Source organism: Mustela nigripes, chromosome X (assembly GCF_022355385.1).
Source record: "Mustela nigripes isolate SB6536 chromosome X, MUSNIG.SB6536, whole genome shotgun sequence".
Taxonomy (NCBI): domain Eukaryota; kingdom Metazoa; phylum Chordata; class Mammalia; order Carnivora; family Mustelidae; genus Mustela; species Mustela nigripes.
The window spans coordinates 78,756,088-78,774,599 of record NC_081575.1 but is presented as its reverse complement, the minus strand read 5'-3'; the positions used below and the strand labels follow the sequence as shown (position 1 = coordinate 78,774,599).

Sequence of the window (18,512 nt, the reverse complement as noted above, 5' to 3'; positions counted from 1 at the left end):
AAGATTTTATTTATTTATTTGACAGAGAGAAATCACAAGTAGATGGAGAGGCAGGCAGAGAGAGAGAGAGGGAAGCAGGCCCCTGCTGAGCAGAGAGCCCGATGTGGGACTCGATCCCAGGACCCTGAGATCATGACCTGAGCCGAAGGCAGCGGCTTAACCCACTGAGCCACCCAGGCGCCCAAGAAGACTTTTTCTAAAACTCAAATTTTCTTATGTTATCATCCTTGTTTTAAACCCTTTCAGTGGTTCCCCCTTGCTTTCAGTGCTCTCCATAGTCTGCTGCCTGCTGCCTGACTTCACTCTAAAACTATACTTTCCAAAAGCAATGCACTACTTGATACTGATGAAATTTGGATGCTTTTGGGTTTGTGAGCCCAGAATGGCCAAGAAAGAATTCTTGAGACATTCTTGGTGCAAAAAGATGATTTTATTATAGCATGGGGACAGGATGTGTGGGGGAGAAAGAGCTGCACTGGGATTGTGAGGAGTGACTGATTATATAGTTTTTAATTAGTGGGGGTTATGGATAGCATAGGTCTCCAAGGAATTTGGAAGCAAGGCTTTCAGGACCTTGAGGGGCTAGCTGCTGTTAAGGTAAGATTACTTTTAGAAGACATACAAATGGCCAACAGACATATGAAAAAATGCTCAGCATCGCTCAGCATGAGGGAAATACAAATCAAAACCACAATGATATACCACCTCACACCTGTCAGAAGAGCCAAAATTAACAAGACAGTAAACAACAAATGTTGGCAAGAATGTGGAGAAAGGGGAACCCTCCTACACTGTTGGTGGGAATGCAAACTGGTACAGCCACTCTGGAAAACATACGGAGGTTCCTCAAAAAGTTAAAAATAGAGCTACCCTATGACCCAGTAAATGCACTGCTAGGTAACTACCCAAAGGATACAAACATAGTGATCAGGAGGGGCACCTGCACCCCAATGTCTATAGCAGCAATGTCCACAATATCCAAATTCTGGAAAGAGTCCAGATGTTCATTGACAGATGAATGGATAAAGAAGACATGGTATGTGCACACACACACACCCCATAATAAAAAAGAACCCTTGCCATTTACAACAATGTGGATGGAACTAGAGGGTATTATGCTAAGCCAAATAAGTCAATCAGAGAAGGACAATTATTATATGATTTCACTCATATGTGGAAATTAAGAAACAACATGGAAGATCATAGGGGAAAGGAGATAAAATAAAATAAGGCAAAATCAGAGAAGGAGACAAACCATAAGAGACTCTTAACTCTAGGAAACACATTGAGGTTTGCTGAAGGGGAGGTGGGTGGTGGGATAGGGTAATGGGTGATGGGCATTAAGGATGTAATGAGCACTGCATGTTATCTGCAACTGATGACTCACTGAACTGTATCTCTGAACTAATAATACACTATATGCTAATTAGTTGATTTTAAATAAAGTAAAATTTTAAAAAGATAAAGTTATTTTAGTCTTTAATAAAACAGAAACATTAAAGCATTAAGGAGGCCATGAGTTCCTTGAGGAAGATCACACTCTGTATGTTTCAAGTATCTATCAATGAGTTGTAAGCTGTAAGGAGACTTAATTTAAGCTACATTTCTCTTATCTTTGTTTCCCTCATTGATCCCACCCACAGTAGCGCTGCCAGATGAGATACAGGGTGCTCAGTAATTAAATTTTAATTCAGATGAACAAATAATTTTTAGTATAAGTATCTCCCATGCAATATTTGGGATATACTTATATATCAAAATTATTTGTTCTTTATCTGAAATTCGTATCTGAGTGAGTATTATGTATTTTTATTTGCTAAATCTGGCAACCCTACCCCACAGATAACACCCAGGATATCACTGGTGAGATGGCCCTCATCAGGCTCCCATAGTTTTGTATGTCCACCTCTGAATCAATACTTACCCTCCTGAGAGATCAGGGATCTCTTCCTCTTCTTTTAAAGATTTATTTATAATTAGAGAGAGAGAGCTCACACACAAGTGGGGGAGGGTTAGTGGGGGGAAAGAGAAAGAAGCAGACTCCCTGCTGAGCGTGGAGCCTGACACTGGGCTCAGTCTCATGACTTGAGCTGAAATCAAGAATCTGATGCTTAACTGACTGAGCTACCCAGGTGCCCCAGGGATCTCTTCTGATCTCTGTATCCTTGGTACAAGATACAGGGCCTGGTGCAGAACAGGTAGCAGTGTTTGATAACTGAATAAACACATATGTGTGACATAGCAATAAACCTTGCATCATTTGGTGGAATTGTTAACCTTAAAAACAAAAGTACCGGTTACTTTTCCAGCAAAAAAGAGGGAGAGGGAAGGTTATTTGGTAATAGCTTAGAATTGCAATCTAGCACAAGCAAACTATGGCAAAACTATAGGAAAGTCCAGAGAACAAAGGAGAGGATCTCTTTTATATAGGAAGGGGGGGGTGTTCGGAGAAGATGACACAAACTAAATGTCCATTGGAGTAAACTGGGAGTTTGAAGTATAGTGGCATCTCACTGGCTAAGCTGTGATGGTCTCTCGTTGGCTGGGCTGTTGCCAAGGGAGGAAGAAATCTTCACTCCCCCTGTTGGGTTAGTCTATTAGTTTCCACATGCAAGGCCCATCCACTCCTGTTGAGTCTGCAATGGATAACTAGTGGGGTTATGAGAGTTCCCCCTGCCAGTCTCCCAACCCCCCCCATTCCATTCTAAATGAGATTTTCTTTTTTTTTTAAGATTTTATTTATTTATTTGACAGACAGAAATCACAAGTAGGCAGAGAGACAGGCAGAGAGAGAGGAGGAAGCAGGCTCCCTGCCAAGGAGAGAGCCCGATGCCGGCTCGATCTCAGGACACTGGGACCACGACCTGAGCCGAAGGCCGAGGCTTGAAACCACTGAGCCACCCAGGCGCCCGAGATTTTCTTTTATTAGTTTTATTATTTCCCCCTTTTGATGAAGATCTTTCTTTGAAAGCATCACTGATCAATACTCAGGTTTTTTATATTTAGTGGTTTTGTCCCTGAGTTCTAGGAAGTACCTTTCCTGGCTGTCATGTCCTACATTGGAGGGAAAATGCATAGCAGGTGGAAATCACTTAAAGCCATATTTGAGCAACCAAGAAGGTTAGGAGGAAGAAACCTTAGGTACTTCCCATCTAAAGTCTATATCTTCTCAAGGTGATACGTGTTAGAAATCATCTTGAAAGGTTGAGCCAGATAGCCTTATTGGGTACATCAAGTTTTTCTTTTAAGTTTGATAGGCAACAAAATACGAAATTTAAAATAATTACACAAAACAGAAGTAACATAATCTCAGACTGTATGACAGTTCTAAATCAAGAGGCTAGGTCTGAAAGTAGCCAACTGAAATATTTATTGGCACTTATTCCAGCCTAGGGGAGAAAGTTTCTCCTTATGAAGGCAAACCCAAAGTCATATATGCCTTCTGGAGGTCTCTGGTTAAAGTGGCCATGAAATCAGAATAGTGAATACTGCAAGAGCACACTGAAAGTGTGTTTGGGAAGATATGGTGAAAAAACAAACATGAAGTAACACCTGATTAACTTTCTGCAAAACAGCAAAACTTCAAAGACATTTTAAAACAATATTGTTAGGGGGGGAAAAAAAAAACAGTATTCTTAGGGGCGCCTGGGTGGCTCCGTCAGTTAAGCGTCTGCCTTCAGCGCAGGTCCTGGGATTGAGCCCAAGCTCCAAGCCCAGAGTTGGAACTCCCTACTCAGTGGGGAGCCTGCTTCTCCTTCTGCCACTCTCCCCTGCTCATGCTCTCTCTCTCCCTCTCAAATAAATAAATAAATAAATAAAATCTTTTCTAATTAAAAAAATAAAAATAAAACAATATTGTTATCTCAAAGAACTGTTTGGAACCAAAGTGTTATTGATAATACAGTCCATATGTTTGCAAATTCAGAGGCCATGATTTGGATAAGAATCCAAAGTCAGTGAATAGTTCAGATGAAAGAAAAGACTTTTGTGAATTCTGAACCCCCTAACCCTTTAGAAAAAGCAAGCGAAAATTAACTTGTCCTGGGATCATAACAAGGCTGTTTCTGAAAGGCCATAATCGAAAGAAGAGGTTTCCTCCTTCCATGAGGGCTTGGGAAATGCAGACAGGGGCTTTGTCTTTGCACAGAAAAGAGAAAAGCAACAGTGAGAAAAAGGTTTACAGGTGTGATCTGGACATCTTGGGAAAGCTGTCTCATCAGATGTCATCTCCTTCAATTCCAGGAAATCTTTACTTTCAGGTCACCAGGTGGTGTGCAGGTCAGGGTTTAGTCCTTTCTTCAGATGCATCACATGAATCTAAATGTCTGATGCCTGGAGTTTGGCATCATAAGGGTTGGTTTGCAGTTCTCAATAATGGCCTTTTCAGCTAGGTTGAAGGGTTTTTCCAGAGGTGTCTTTTCCAACATATGAAATCTCCAGGTTGCAAAGTATGATGCTTAAGGTTATCATCACCCAAGAGTGCACTGTAAAAAGATTGCTCTACCAAAGCACAGCTATTTTAATTTTTATTTATTTATTTATTTATTTGACAGAGAGAGAGAGAGAGAGAGAGAGAGATCACAAGCAGGCAGAGAAGCAGGCAGGGAGAGAGAAGGAAGCAGGCTCCCCGCGATGCGGGGCTCGATCCCAGGACCCTGAGATCATGACCTGAGCCGAAGGCAGAGGCTTTAACCCACTGAACCACCCAGGCGCCCCCTAAAGCACAGCTATTTTTTAATAGAAGCAATTAGGCCGTCACCAAATTGAAGTACCAATAATAGTGCTTTTGGCCAAAGTATTTGGAGGGTCATGCCAATTGAGTCTTAATAGTGACACTAGTTCATGTGACTAACTGAAGGCCAGGGATGATAATGCACAATAAAAGCAAACAGCACACGCTTGTTGAAGCACCTGACCAGTAGAATGGGTTCCCTGACCACTCTGAAGTTAGAGATGCCTGCCTTTCAAGGACGGAACAGGACCACAGCAGGGTCTCATAGGGAAAACACATGGTCGCCAAGCCTTAACAAGTGACTGGATTTTTCAGCTGGTGTTTGCTCCTGTCAACCTTACCCTTCAACCTCTACCACAAAGGCTGTGTCCTTGAAGGCCTCATCCTAATTGGCAATAAGGCAAGGAAGGGGGCACAGGTGCTGTCCCAACAGCCCCCTTCCCTCCTTTGCCTTCCCCCAGCTGCTCACACTGCAGCACTGGTCTGGACCAGCCAAGGGTGAGGCACAGCCTCAGGCACACACACCACTCCCTAGGCCCTCTTCACCACCGCCGGCTCCACCGGTGCACACTGGCCACTAAAGAACATGATCTCCAAGCAACTTTGCATCCAGTTTATAATGAACCTCACTCCTGTGTGGGTCAATAACAGCATTCTCATGACACTTTCTCAGCACTCAAGGATATGAGCTGGTCAGGAGGTGGGGGAGATGGGCTCCATCCCCAGGAATGTGGGTCCAAGGCCAGCTCTTCCGCCAGCTTTACCCCCAGAAATTCTAAATACTGTCTGAGCACTCACTCTGCAGAACTCAGCTCAGAAACGTGCATTCAGAAATCCTTAGTTCCATTCAACAAAAAGGCAACATCATGACTAGGCAGATATGCTCCAGGGGAAAGCGCAAAACAGAAGGGGCTTGAAAAGGGGAAAAGACTGAGAAGACACTGAGAAGAATCGGGCCAAAGGGCAGGGCAGACAGGGACAGAAAACCTGGGCCACAATGCAAAACACCAACCAGCTCCCACCTTCTCTCCCTTCTCTGTTCATTCCAGAAAAATTAGCCTGGAGCAAGAGGGTGGGGAGGAGTAGGAGCACAGCATTCGGTAACAAAAATAGAAGGTCTGGTGAGAAAGCAGGAGACAAAGAGATGGCATTCTGATCAGGGTGAAGTGACCAGGGCGATGACCACCAGCAAGATAGGAGGCACCTAGAGAATCTGTGAGGCACCAACTATGCAACCACGTGTTTCTAACGGAGAACCCAGGGTCTGACCACGTGACACCCACTTTGGCCTTCACCTGCCCTGTGTCTGCAGAAGCTCCTCTGGCTCTGACATTGAGCAATAAAGAGTATTTTCTAATTCATCTATTTCTTCAGAAGTAGGCTCTGCAAGTAAGTTCACCTTGGGGTGTAGGGCAATGGGGAGGACTCCGGCCTCTAAGTAACTGATGAAACTCCTCACGGCCTGTAAGAATCAGTTGTCCAGCATATCTGAAGACCAGTCAGCCTCCTCCTGGGCCAAGTGGAGGATGACGTTGGTGAGCTGGCTGGCAGTGAGGTGGCCCAGAGCCGGAGTGGACTTGCATATGGCCTTGAGGATCCTGAGGCACTGAAATCGGCAGCTCAAGTCGACCTGGTCCAAAGCTCACAGGCTCGGCCACCATAGGTTGTCATAGTGTGCCAGCCGGTGTGGTCTGGCTATGAAGACGGTGTTGCCAAGTGTCCCTGGTGGCAGGAAATCAATGACAAGATGCTTGTTGCATTCATACTGCACTTCCAAAGTCAGGGTTTCTGGGGGTGGATCACAGTCCAAGAGGGACCCTATGGCTGGCCAGTTGATGGAGCCAGCCACTACCTTCTCAAATGTGTCTGCCACTGTCTTTGGGGAGAGGTAGCCCCCAATACACCACAGTCCCAGTAACTGCTACCATGAGGAAAATACTCTGGGTTCTCATGATGAACCAGTTAGAAGACAGGGACATTCATGATGATGTCCTCACCAGGAATACACGACCATAGATAGGTTCTACTCCAGCACGAGGGGCACAATGATTTGGATGTTGTCAGCTGTCACCCCTGCAGGTCATCCTAGAGGCTGCCACTCAGGTACATGTCCCGAAGTGGCATGGCAGGCATCATGGCCCAGAGGAAGCTCCAGAGCTCAGCACATATGTCCACAGAAGTTTGCTTGGCCTGAGCCTGCTCACCAGCAGGGATAGCTGCCCAGTTCCAGTAGTAAGTAAGAAGTTTCTCCTGCCCGGACGCGAGGAGTAGTGACTTCTTCAAGTCTTCCTGGCCCTTCCTGGCTAATGGCTTGGGTCAGAGTGGGCAGAATGTATCCGTGTCAAATGCCAAGGAGTCTGTGGGAAGGGTCTGCAGGGACAGGCTCAAGCCTGTCTTCATGTCCTTATTTAGCAAATTGGTGGGGGGAGGAGCCCAAACAGTTCTGTTCTTCCCAGCTCCTTATCTCTGAATGGCTCAGGCGGTTGGATGGGGCTGGTACGGGCACTAATTGCCTCATCATACATCCGCTTAATGCCCAACATGGCCGCTCTACCCACCCTCAGCATGAACGAGGCATTGGAGAGCACAAAATCAACGGCTGTGCCGATGCTATTGTCATCCTTCTTGCCTTTGCGCTCACCAGAGTTTGCCCTCGCTCACGGTGGAGGAAGACCAGGTAGGAGTCTTGATCAGTGTAGCAAAGCTCTGGACCAGGTGCAGCAGGGCCCCGTAGAGACTAAGCACCGCCTCTGGGCTCCATGGGGCCATGGAGGACCGACAGGGGCTAGGCGTCAAGCCACAGACTGCGCAGGTGCTACCACTCCTCGCTAGGGATTCACCTCTCGCCAGGTTCCTCTCCCCGAGGTCACCAGCCAACATGTCCCCTTCACCTCCGGGATACAATCTTGTGTGTGGAGTTGAGGGAAAGGACTCAACTTTTCCTGAATTATACTTTGGACAGGTGGGATAAGTGAAAGAGGCAGTTTTGCAGACTTATTCACCTTTCCCACCAATACTGATTCATGAATGCCATCATTTCCTCAATAAACCAATGGTTTGATGCATATGCAGTGGAAATTTTAGAATTTCTGGGAGGGCTGTATTGTTATTTGACCCAAACCAGAGCTCTCTCTTTATTATCAAGCCAACAATTATTAGACATCTAATGTTGTTTTTTCCTCTCTGAGGTAAATTCTTGGCTATCTCTTAGTTAATTTTTCCAAAATCACATGGCAGAAGATCCCCTTAGACCAGAGGTTTGGTTACTGGTTTCCTCAAGAGTAGCAATTTTGGAGGAAATGTCAGTGAAATGTGACTTTGGCTTCCAGAGAGTCAAGTCTGGAATGCCCAGAAACCTTAGCCAGAGCTAAAGCTGCCAGCAAAAGTATGGCATTCCAATAAATTTGGGGCATAGAAGTCATTTTTAAGTTTACCCCCATTGGAGGCAAGGCAGTCTCATTGTTTCCATAACATTCCATAGTCACGAGCTACCCCAAAGGCATACCTGTATAAATGTTTGCAGTTTTACCTTTGGCTAAGGAACAAACTCATGTGATGGCGTATAATTCAGCCTTTTGGGCTTAAGTAACCAAAAGGTTAAAGGTGCTATTTCAATGGCTTTGAAAATGAAATATGCAATAGCATACCTAGCATAATATTTACCATTTTTATCTTTTAAGTAAGAAGCATCAGTAAAACATGAAAAATCTGTATTGGTCACAAGTTTCCTGCAGTGTCATGGAGAGTCAAAAGGTAATCTGTTCATGTCAAGCAGTCATGAGGGGTTTCACTTGGTTCCAAATGTAGCCATAATTCTGAGATCAGATGCCCTATCTTTTTTTTTTTTTAAAGATTTTTTCTTTATTTATCTGACAGAGATCACAAGTAGGCAGAGAGGCAGGCAGAGAGAGAGGAGGAAGCAGGCTACCTGCAGAGCAGAAAGCCCGATGTGGGGCTCGATCCCAGGACCCCGGGATCATGACCTGAGCCGAAGGCAGAGGCTTAACCCACTGAGCCACCCAGGTGCCCCTCAGATGCCCTATCTAACCTGAGCTTGAACAAACTGATTTTTCTTTGGCAACTTTATGTCCCTTTAAGGCCAAAAGTTGTTTTTTTTTTTTTTTTACCCTGGAATTTTAATTATGTACATAAATAGCAACAGGAGAAGGCAGGGTTCTAAGGCATTATCTGTAGGTGAAAGGATTACTGATTAGTCCACCTGTAGTGTGGCATCACCCAAGATAACAAAGAAGCCTCGTATAGTTTTTCCTGAAGAAGAAAGCCAATTTACTATATTCAGTACTGACTTCTCTGCCATTTTTCTAAAGAAATATTGGTTTACTGCATGTAGTTTCCAGTATTTACCTTTAACTGATTAAAATGGGCAGAGCAGGGACGCCTGGGTGTCTCAGTCAGTTAGGCATTTGACTCTTGATTTCAGCTCAGATCTTGATCTCAGGGTTGTGAGTCCAGGCCCCGCATTCAGCTCCACGCTGGGCATGGAGCCTACTGTAAAAAAAAAAAAAAAAAAAAAATGGGCAGAGCATGGAGCATTCTACTAATTTCCAGGTGAATTCTTCACATTTCTTGGCTTTTGAAAGTTCTCCTTCCACAAATCTTGTACGACTATGTATCCTTGTAAACCCCAGTCATATAATCTCGTGCTACTGACCTGGACAAATATGATGGCTTGTTGTGGATAATAAACAGAAGCAGTTACTCCCATGAACCCAGGTGGATACACCAGCTTCCTTATTTTTGAACCTCTAGCCAAAAGAAATCCAACAATGCCAGCAAAACCAGCAAAACACCAAGTTTTGAGGGGAAAAGTCCTGGAGGTACATTTTGGAGATATTCATAGCTGTCTAACCCCTATTGAACCAAACTCAGCATCTTGGGCTTAGTTTGTGAGTACATTTCCTGACACCAACTTGCATTTGGCTCACAATAATTTTGGAGATGCGAGATGCTTTCGTCAAGTTGGGCCCTTGGCTCCCCCATATATTTAGTTTGACCTTCAGTAATGGAGTAGAGCAAAAGCTCATTAACCTTCACAGTGGTTGTGTGAGGTGAGTCTATTTTAGATGATGCATAGACTCAAGTTGAGCAGACTCAGACTGGCTGGCCCCACAGACCTGAATGGCCTTAAACATGTTGCTAGCAGTGGTGGCTCTGGTGGGGCCCAAGGTGGATGCTATTTCCTGTGAAGAGGTTTGAGTAGGGTGCCTGGGTGGCTTAGTCGTTAAGCATCTGCCTTTGGCTCTGGTCATGATCCCAGGATCCTGGGGTCATCATCCCAGGATCCTGGGATCAAGCCCCACATCAGGCTCCCTGCTCAACAGGAAGCCTGCTTCTTCCTTCCCACTCACCCTGCTTGTGTTCCCTCTCTTGCTGTGTCTCTCTCTGTCAAATAAATAAATAAAATCTTTTTAAAAAATTTGACTCAAGGAGCAGAGAGGCAAATCATCTATGTATTATAACAAGGTACACCTTGTAGAAAACTTTATATCATCCAAATGACCTTTTAAGGTTTGTGAAAAGTAAAATTCTGGGAGAGCTGTACACCTGTCAGGGTGTATTGCCATTCCTCCTGAGTGAAAGCAAAAAGATATCGGCTATCCTTGTCATCTGGAATACTAAAAATGCACTACATAGATCATTTACAGTGAAAAATTTGCTTTCAGTGGGAATGGGTGTTAGCAGCATATGGGGGTTAGGAACAACAAGGTGCTGAGGGGCAACAGTATTATTTATTGTTCAGAATTTCTGAACAAACCTCTATACTTGGCCATTGGGTTTTGTGCAGGGGATAATGAGGCCCTGAAAGTTGTAATCTTCTATTATGAGCTTGATGCCCTGAAGGGCTTCTTTATTTATAGGGCATGAATTATGGGATGAGGTTTTGAGGGATTTATTTGAATCTTGATGGGAGATGCAGTGTGGATTCTGCCAACATCAGTTGAGAATTTCACCCATAAATGGATGGTAGCTGATCCAATAGGAACAAATGATCCATGTCCCTGGGCTCAGCTATAGTGGCATCAGAGATAGAACAAATAAAAGATATCAAACAATCATTTAATTCCACAAGTTGGCTATTTTGATTACTACTGTCAGATTCTAGAATTATTTCCCCCCATTTGGGAGAAATTCTGGTGTGATACTTTTCTAAGAAATATCAGCCCAAGAAGACATGAGCAGACAGTTCTCCAAAGAAGACATACAAATGGCTAAGAGACTCATGAAAAAATGTTCATCATCATTAGCCATCAGGGAGATTCAAATCAAAACCACATCGAGATACCACCTTACACCAGTCAGAATGGCCAAAATTAACAAGACAGTAAACAATGAGTGTTGGAGAGGATGAGGAGATAGGGGAACCCTCTTACACTGTCAGTGGGAATGCAAGTTGGTGCAGCCACTTTTGAAATCAGTGTGGAGATTCCTTAAGAAATTAAAAATAGAGCTTCCCTATGACCCTGCAATTGCACTACTGGGTATTTACCCCAAAGATACAGCTGTAATGAAAAGAAGGGCCATTTGTACCCCAATGTTCACAGCAGCAATGGCCACAGTTGCCAAAATGTGGAAAGAGCCAAGATGCCCTTCAACAGACGAATGGATAAAGAAGCTATGGTCCATATATACAATGGAATATTATACCTCCATCAGAAAAAAGGAATTCCCAACTTTTGTATCAACATGGACAGGACTGGAGGACATTATGCTGAGTGAAATAAGTCAATTATCATATGGTTTCACTTACTTGTGGAGCTTAAGGAATAACACGGAGGACATTGTGAGAAGGAGAGGAGAAGTGAGTTGGAGGAAATCGGAGGGGGAGACGAACCATGAGAGACTGTGGACTCTGAGAAACAAACTGGGGGTTTTGAAGGGGAGGGGGGGGGGGCATGGGTGAGCCTGGTGGTGGGTATTAAGGAGGGTACATATTGCATGGAGCACTGGGTGTGGTGCATAAACAATAATCTTGGAACATTGAAAAAACAAATAAAATAAAATAAAAATAAATATCAGCCCAATAAATGAATAGGGGCAGAGTAACGAAGCGGGGGGGGGAGATGAATAGCTCTCAAAGGGCCTAGACAAAAGGGAATAGGTTCAGAGACAAGAACTTGTTAAAGTTTATTAGCTATATCCACTATTTGAACTGTTTTAGGACTCCAAGGCAGAGGCTGCTTTTATAACAGTGGGATTAATCACCAAGGGTATAGCTCTGGTGTCAATAAGGACAAAGATTCAGTCCCAATCTAGAGAATGGTTTCTCTAGGCCAATTAAGAGGGAAGATTGAGATGAGCCTTTGTAGTTCCTCAGAGCCCCAGTCACTGGGATTAGGAAGATATTGGAAAAAATGACTAGAGGACAGAAGGTGCCTGGAGCACTTAAAGTTGCAACAATCTTTCTTTTTAATAAGAACATTATCTTGAAGTTTTAGATCTTTGCAATAATAGCAGAAACTTGAAGGGTTTTGGTTTTGTTTAGGGGCCCTCATTTGCCAGAGTTGAAAATTGAGAATCGTAGCAGTCTTTCTTTTAGGTAACTCACCTAGGATGCAAGCAAGCTGGTTTCCCATATTAACTAAATCTGGAGGAGGCAGCTTCCCATTCTGTCCTGGTTCTTTTATTTTTTTTTAGTGATTTTATTTATTTATTTGACAGAGATCATAAGTAGGCAGAGAGGCAAGCAGAGAGAGAGAAAGAGAGAGAGCGAGAAACAGGGTCCCTGGTGAGCAGAAAGCCCAATGTGGGGCTGGATCCAGGACCCTGAGATCATGACCTGGGCTGAAGGCAGAGGCTCAACCCACTGAGCCACCCAGGCGCCCCTGTCCTGGTCCTTTTAACTAAAAGAGAAATATCCCAGTTCAGCCTGTTAATAAACATAGAGTTAAATGCCACTCAGTGAATTCAGCATCTAAAGGAAGACCAGAATATTATTTTAAAAAATTATTTATTTGAGAGAGTGAGTGAGCGAGAGAACAAGTAGGGGGAGGAGCAGAGGGAGAAGCAGACTCCTGGTGGAGCAGGGAGCTGGACTCTGGATTTGATCCCAGGCCCCTGGGATCATGATCTGAGCCAAAGGCAGACACTTAACTGACTAAGTCTCCCACATGCCCAGACCAGAATATTTTTTTTTTTAAGATTTTATTTATTTGTCAGAGAGAGAGGGGGAGAACACAAGCAGGCAGAGCAGCAGGCAGAGGCAGAGAGAGAAGCAGGCTCCCTGCTGAGCAAGGAGCCCAATGTGGGACTCGATCCCAGGACCCTGGGATCATGTCCTGAGCCGAAGGCAGCAGCTCAACCAACTGAGCCACCCAGGTGTCCCCAGACCAGAATATTCTTAAAAGACAATTTGGTGTTGATTATAATAGCCATGAACAGTTTCATCCACCTTTTGCGTACAAGCCTGAATTTTGTTCCAATCAGCAGGCTTGGGAAAAGTTATTGTAATTGCTTTGTGTAAATTTCCCGGTGGAGATTTCCAAAGAGTGTTCTAGCATCTTGACAAAAGTTAGGTGTTTGTTGGGACGCCTGGGTGGCTCAGTTGGTTAAGCAGCTGCCTTCGGCTCAGGTCATGATCCCAGCGTCCTGGGATCGAGTCCCACATCGGGCTCCTTGCTCCGCAGGGAGCCTGCTTCTCCCTCTGACTCTGCCTTCCACTCTGTCTGCCTGTGCTCGATCTCGCTCGCTTTCTCTCTGACAAATAAATAAATAAAAAATCTTTAAAAAAAAAAAAAAAGTTAGGTGTTTGTGAGGCGCCTGGGTGGCTCAGTTGTCAAATGTCTCCCAGGGTCCCGGGATCGAGCCCCGCATCGAGCCCTGCATTGTGCTCCCTGCTCACCAGGGAGCCTGCTTCTCCCTCTCCCACTCCCCTTGCTTGTGTTCCCTCTCTCGCTGTGTCTCTCTCCGTCAAAGAAATTAATAAAAATCTTTTTTAAAAAAGTTCAGTATTTGTTTCTCTAAATCCCCTTCAAGATGATCCATTGTGGCTAGTTTCATCCAATGTTTGGCTTGGTCCTCACCAACAAACATGTGAACTATTGATAGAAATCTGACAAACCAGGTTGATAAGTTTGAATAACTATGTTAAATTCTTTGACAAACTTATGGGCTTCCTCAGTCACTTTAGGAAACTCTTTAAGTATGGCTCACAATTTGGCCTTAATCCAGGCAACGTAGATTAGATCCTCAGAGGGCTTAACCTTGAAAAGGCAGGTTTCAGTAGGTTCAAAAGAGGAACAAGAGGGAAGAGGGGGGAGAGTCAGAGGAAAAGGAAAGTTCAGCAGACAGAATAGAGGAAAATGGAGCCAGATGCAGGGCCCGAGCATAAAGTGGCCACCACGTATTTGCAGCTATCAAAGAAAATGGAGGAGGGGGAAAAGAGACCTTGCAAGCCATTTTGGCTTCTTTCTATAGTTTTCCTCAGTTAATTTAGAAATAGTCTTTTGCAGAGACAAACTTAGAACCCTGAAAACATCTGGAAGCCTCAGGTACCACTTAAAATAGGCATTCAGCTGCTTCTTTTCCTCCTTTTTGCCCTTTAAAAAAAGTTATTATTTTTTTTTTTTTTTTTAGGTACTGCAGCTTTCCAATTTAACTGAGTGTCGCTCTCGCCAGCAAGAACGACCCAGAGACACGGAGTGACTTGCGAATCTTTATTGTTCTCTATTGTTCTCCCCTTACCCGGATCTTTACCCCTATTTGTATCCCCTCTCCTCCCATCAGCAGACTTACATGTGAAAGGAAGCCTGATAGCATGATAAAAAGCACGCAGTGTCCTCGGGCTACCTGTTCTGGGCATAGCCAATCATCTTTCAGGTGGTGCGCAGGTCCTCTGTCTGGCCGCAGGCGCAAGCGCCATGTTGTCTGCTATGTACATAGCTGCCCCCGACAATTGAGTAAACAAGTTTGGGGAGATCAAAAGCTCAAGATTATGTTCATTAACGTTTTAAATTTCTTTGGTTAAGTCAGTCCACTGACATGAATGTGCATGTGGAGGACCCATAGTTTTTAAACATAAAACTGGCCAGAGTCCCAATAGGGAGGAGTGCTCTCAAAGTATTTTGATAACTGAAATCCCATCACTTACAGGTTTTTTCCCTAGAGCAAAGAGACAATTCCTCAACAGCTCGCTTTTGAGAGGTACAGCCTGGTTCCGGAAGGATCAGACCAAAGGTCACCACAATTCCAGTAGGAAAGGCCCAGTTCCAGAGGAATGGGACCAAAGGCCAGCACAGTTCCAACCAGAACAGTGCCATCCCAAAATACAGTTGGTTCAAAGTCCTACACATTTTATACTGGCACCAGTTCCAACAGTAACAGCAGTCTGGTTCCAAACAGGACTGAAACTAAAGGTCAGCACAGTTCCACCAGGCCAAACAAGTACCGGAAGAGATTTTAAAAAGCAACAAACAACAAGGCCTTAAATGGATCCTGAATACATTTTGGAGAGCTCAGACACAAAGCATCCAGCTAGAAAACCAGGAGAAAACTTGCTTTCAAAACCTCTGGATCTGCAAGAAAGCAGTGAGCCCAATGGGCTCTGTGCACATAGATAACAATTTGCTCACCAGCCTTGGTATTGTTGGGGGCCCTCCCATTCCTTGTTCTCTTTCTCTAAAATAAGAATAAATGAAATCTTTAAACAAATAAAACTCTCAGTTATTTTACCAGCAAAAATGGATTTCTTAAAGAATAGCCAAGAATTACAATCTAAAACAATCAAGCTAAGACAAAACCATAAGTAAGTCCAGTAAATGAGAAAGGAACTCTCTTTTATAGAGGAAAGTTGGGTTGGGGGAGAGTGTTGGGAGAAGCTGTTATAAATTAAGAGCCTATTAGAGTAAACTGAGAGTTAGAAGTACAGTGGCTTCTCATTTGCTGAGTTGTCACTGTCTCTCATTGGCTGGGCTGTTGGTACAGTAGAAAGCAAGCTTCATTCCTTCTGCTGGGTTAGTAGAGTAGGATGGACTTGCGAAATATTTCCTCCTTTTGGTTCTGCAATTGATAAGTAGTGCTGGGGTGAGAGTTCCCCCTGCCAGCTTATGAATTCCATTCTAAATGGGGTTTCCTTTTATTAATTTTTACAGAATCAGTACAGAGTATCAGTTCCACTCATATCCACCTTCCCTTCACAGCTTTGGAAGCATTATCTCCCAGAAGTCATCCGTGGGCTTAGAGAAGTCATTATAGCCATTATAGGGTTATTTTGGAGGGAGAAAAGGAGTGGGAGGAAGACTCCTATTCTGACTATACTGTGCTAGGAAGGCAAAGAGGATGAGAGCAAGGGAGGAAGTGAGGGAAGAAGCAAAGAGGATGTGGACAGCTTGAAGGAAAGGCAGAAAAGAAAGCAGGTAAGAATGAAGGCTAGAAGCAAGGAGTCAGCTGGCACCAGAGAAAGAGTAGAGCCAGGAGGCAGGGAGCAGGAGCCAGACAATGGAAGCTCTGAAGTTGTGGATGGGGACCATTCTTCTCCCCCAAGGGAGGACACAATATCTCTCCTCCTAATGGAGGCAGCGCAAAAGCCCCCCACCCTCTTCATGGTCAGAGGCACACATACAGGGCTTGGCCCTCTCTGGGCCACCTATCTCTCCAGGCTGGGAGTTCTGATGTGGGAAACAAAAGCAGAAGAAAAATTATTAAATTTCCTTACTACCTACAGCCCACTGAAACAGGTAGAGTGACATTCCTCTAGGGACTCAACTGCCTCAATGTTGACCCTTTGCTAAGGGCAGGAGGCAATCCTAGCTGGACGACCTCCCCCACCCCACCCCCAGGATCCTGTAAGCCTGCTTTAATATATAAAAATTCTTTTGGAAACTTCTTTTATCTCTAACACCTGTCCCTGGCCAAGATACATGTTGGCAATCATCCCCTAAGCACATGGCCCACTGATATACATCTGAATGGTTTCATGATTAAGGTTTTATTAGACCATAATAAATGACAATTTCCCAACAATAGCTACCACCCTTCAAGATCCTGGAAACCTTGCTGCCAAAATTCCTTAGAGACTTACATGTTCCCAAACCCCGTGCCAACTTGAAAGTATATAATGGGCCACTCTTCATGATGCCAGTGCAGCTATTTTTGCCCATGAGACCTTTCCCCCATGCTTTACTAAAACCACCTTTTGCATCAAAAACGTCTCAAGAATTCTTTCTTGGCTGTAGGCTTCGAACTCTAACGTCTTTCCTACATCAGTTTGACTAGTTTCTCCAATTCCCCCAGCCCCCAAATCTGGTGGATTAGGGACAGATTCTGATAATCCCCTCCCCTCCATGCTGGGTGGGGTTTAATGAAGACTTGGAACAGAATAAACAACTGGGGGAGATGAAGGGTGCAGCAGCACCCAGAAGTGGGGGGCCCATTGTGTGGAGGTGCCCATTCATGGTGGGAGGCTTTAGAGGAAATGTCTGTAATATGTCTTGACCGTGCACCCACTGAAGGGGCACACGTGGGGCACTGGTCATCTTTGTCTCTCAGCCTCATTTTCCTCTTCTGTGAAATGGGAATAGGAATACTCATTCGCTTTCTCTGAGCATACTGTGTCTGCCATAAAATGCGGTCAGTGAGTAGTAACGATTATCCTTAGTGCTGTGCCTTCTTAGTCCACTTGTGCCGTGTGAGACTGTCCCAGTGGTGTGAGTGTGGGGCACGGTGAGGAAACCCTGATCCGCCATCACTGAAGCCCAAAGGTGGCTCAGGCCCTCAAAAGGCCTGAGAGAAACTGAAAGTTCCGGTGAAGGTGCTTGGACAGGCAGCAAATTCCTTTTTTACTTCTGCAACTTCCAGGTGGGGAAGACACCCGCTCTGGGTCCAAAGATTGGACCTATAGGCTGCACCCTCTCTAAGCAAAGTCACCTTAGATTGACTATCCTTGTCACTCATTTTATTAGAGGGACTGCTAGCTAAACGGAAGGATTCACACCAAGACTCTAATACAGGGCCGTTCGATAGACCTGAATTAGTGTGGGAAGACAAGGCCCAGGGAGATGAAGGAGAGCGGCAGGGAGCTTGGAGATGCACCGGTTCTGCCACCCTCTCGAAGTGCCTTGCCTGCTGGAGGGATGCCCGGCATTCGCGCATGAGCTTTCCGCCGGGGCTTTGGGAGGGGTCGGGCTGTACTCGGTGGGGGTGCTGTCCGCGCATGTGTATCCCGCTCTCGTCAAGTTCTCAGCGGCGTTGGGGGAGGCCCCTGTGGAGCCGGAGGGGCGATTGAGTAGGACAGTAGCCCCGCCCATAGGGGCGGCTGTTAGGGAATTTGGACGAAGCGGTGTGTGACAGCGACAAGTCACAGACGGTGGAAGAGTCTAAGAGCGGCCGCCAAGGGCGGTTTAGGAGGGCACTGAGTCCTCAGAGGTAGAAGGGCGGCTGGGGGAGCTCTTTTCGCTGGATTACAATTTGCAGTCCCCTGGAGGTGGCCGAAAACCAGAGGACTGAAGAGAGAGGGTGTGTTAAGCCTGGAGGAAACACCCCTCGTTCCAGTTCTTACACCTCCAGGCCCTAGAAGGGACTCAATCAAGTCTTATCGCCCCCAAGTCATTCCCCCCCTGCCCCCACGACAGAAAATATAAATTTGGACAGTAACTGCTCTGCACCCGCCCCCAGTCTTCCAGGCAGTTCCAGCCGCGCCTCTCCCCCCACATTCTGGCGGACTCTTAAGTCAAAAAGGGGCTTCCGTGAGGGCGAGGCAGGGTTGAAAGACCCGCGATGGAGCCGCCTCTGTGGCCTGGGAAGAACCGCTGCTTCCTCATCTGCC

The 18,512-nt window shown here is 45.2% G+C and overlaps 2 pseudogenes; both read right to left on the bottom strand.

Annotated features, from left to right (window-relative positions):
* Positions 1–6,023: 6,023 nt before the first annotated feature.
* On the bottom strand, positions 6,024–7,612 carry LOC132007129 (mitochondrial dynamics protein MID51-like; annotated as a pseudogene).
* A 1,678-nt stretch (positions 7,613–9,290) lies between these two features.
* On the bottom strand, positions 9,291–14,562 carry LOC132007128 (MICOS complex subunit MIC26-like; annotated as a pseudogene).
* Between the last annotated feature and the right edge of the window lie 3,950 nt (positions 14,563–18,512).